Here is a 2500-nt window from a genome sequence, read left to right as displayed (position 1 = left end):
CAAGCGATAAACTGTTTGTCACAAGGGAACTGTTACCGAGGGACCTTGAAATGTTTCTGCTCATTAGAAATAATCGTTCAGAGAGCGTTGATATTTAGAGATACAAATAACTAGTATTCGTTTGTCGTGAATGCAGGAGAAGTAATACAAAACATTCATGGGGGTCAGCGGGATAAGGATAAGTCCGATATGCGAAGCTGAGCTTCGCCCGGGCTATGCCAATGAGGGGAGCCCGGCCGGTGTCGACTAATGACGACTCGCTAACGTGTGTCAGCTGGTGCTGACTCGGCTTAGTCCTTACCCGCCGTGGTGCAAACCGTTTATCGCTTGTTTCGAGGCGGGGCCACGTGGTTAGACAATTCTAAATTTAAGATATTCCGCGCTAGAGTAGGATGGGGGATTAGAATGATAATAATGACCACGGTATTTCTGTCCACACACGGTACTTGTATACGTACACATGTACACTTGTGTACATGCAGATACGTGTACACCCACAGTCAGGTCAGACAAATGCAGTCGGAAGATAAAGAAATTATATGCATTTCAAGGCTTCTCCTTCACAGATAACTATGAACATAAATGTGCACGTTTGTATATGTACACACATGTAGGGCTCTACACGCTTACACACTAACATTCGCATGTTCACACATTTACCCACGTTCACATCTTAATTTACACACGCGTCTATACATGTGTATGTATTACATATGCGTACGCACGTGTAAGCATGTGTACATTTACATTCATATACATGCTTATACACATATAAACGTATGTAGACGCAAGAAAAAACTAATATAAGAGGTCTGAGTCAACAACCTATTTTATATATCGGTGTTTTAGGTTTGGATTCGCTCCTTTTCACGCGAGTCATTTGCTTCCCCTCCCGCTTCGCCCCGGCCATACGTATCAGGCGACCACAAAATGTCAGAGAAAGTGCAAGCTGATTGTGAGGGTTGTGATTCTGGTGCCCCCAATTTGTACCCCGCACAGTGCTCCTCCTGTTGTAAGAATGGACACCGTGATCAAGGGCCGTGCCTGCAAGACTGTAAAAATGTCAACTTCAAAAACTGGCAAACACGGCCACGCTAAGGTACATCTGACCTTTTTACCGGTAAGAAATATGAGGATATCTGTCCTTCAACCCACAACATGGATGTGCCAGTGGTCAGGCGTGCTGACTGCCAGCTGATTGACATCTCTGATGACGACTGCGTTGATCTCAAGAAGAATACGGTTGAACTGCGTGACGATATTAGATTGCCTGATGGATATTTAAGCGCTGACATTAAGAACAAGTTCGAAAATAATGAAGATGATTGCAGTAGAAGAATTAATCTAAATATTGGATTAATAATGAACTGTACCACTTTATAGTTGACATGGGGCAAATTAATTGTTGAAAACCTTTGACTCAATTGTTTACTTAAAGGTTAGCTGGTGTACAAGAAGGCACAGTTTACAAATTGCCAGTAATTCTTTTGGGTCCTACATTTAGATCCAAGGGTATATATTATTCATTCACTTGTTACAATTTGAATGATATACCAAGTGTGTACCTTGGTTGTAACCCTTTTTTCTTCTTCTTTTTTTTTTGTCTTTTCTTTTTATTTCTCATTTGCTTGCTTATTATTATTTTTTTTGTCTTTTCTTTTCATTTCTTTTCTCATTTGCTTGCTTACTTTTTATTTTTTATTTTTTATTTTTTTTTACTCGGAGTTTAGTGTTTACATCTTTGTACGACGAAATGCATTTGATAGTTTGATGATATGCAACATTTGTTTGTTTGTTTTTCGCGAGGTTAGATTAGGAATTCATTGATGTTTATTCACATTTTTATGGCCTAATTCATTACCCTGTTGCCCATTTGATCAACCGAACAGACACGTGGAAAAATAGAGAAGATTTTTTTCTGCGGGTGCGGGGGTCGTTGCACCCATTGTTGGTATCCTTACATCAAATATGTAAAAAGATAAACAAATCTGTAAGACCGTTTTTTATTAACATCTTTCGATTTTACTCCCGTGATCCGCCCTTGAACACCCTCTCCCTCTTGAACACGAATGTGACCCACGCCAACTTTGATCACGTGACACTTGGTTCCTGTGGTCTAAATACATGGCATTTCCAAGAGCCTCCTTTCTGGCTTCACTTTCTTGGATGAAGCCCATTGTTGCAAACTCCTTGGTGCAGCATGCGAGAGGACAAAGGTTTGTTCTGTAATAGTGGCCGCGAATGTGGAGCTTCGTCGTGTGTGTGTATGTGTGTGTGTGTGTGTGTGTGTGTGTGTGTGTGTGTGTTACACAGACTTCGTTTCTCAGTCTGTGAAAAAATAACCTCTCTATGATTGCTCCGCCCGAAAAATGTCAAGCTGATAAGAGGCTACGTGTAACCTGCTGTCAGCTGGTGGAAGGACTTGTATTGGAATAGTGTTTACATTAAACACTGTGTTTATAATAAAATTATATAAAAAATATATTTTGAAATACATCAC

The 2500-nt window shown here is 40.4% G+C and overlaps 1 pseudogene; it reads left to right on the top strand.

Annotated features, from left to right (window-relative positions):
• The first annotated feature begins 930 nt into the window (after positions 1 to 930).
• The window catches only part of LOC125030972, a 7022-nt pseudogene continuing 5452 nt past the window's right edge, over positions 931 to 2500 (top strand).

Source organism: Penaeus chinensis, chromosome 12 (genome assembly GCF_019202785.1).
Source record: "Penaeus chinensis breed Huanghai No. 1 chromosome 12, ASM1920278v2, whole genome shotgun sequence".
Lineage (NCBI taxonomy): Eukaryota > Metazoa > Arthropoda > Malacostraca > Decapoda > Penaeidae > Penaeus > Penaeus chinensis.
This window is presented reverse-complemented; position numbering and strand designations above follow the sequence as displayed.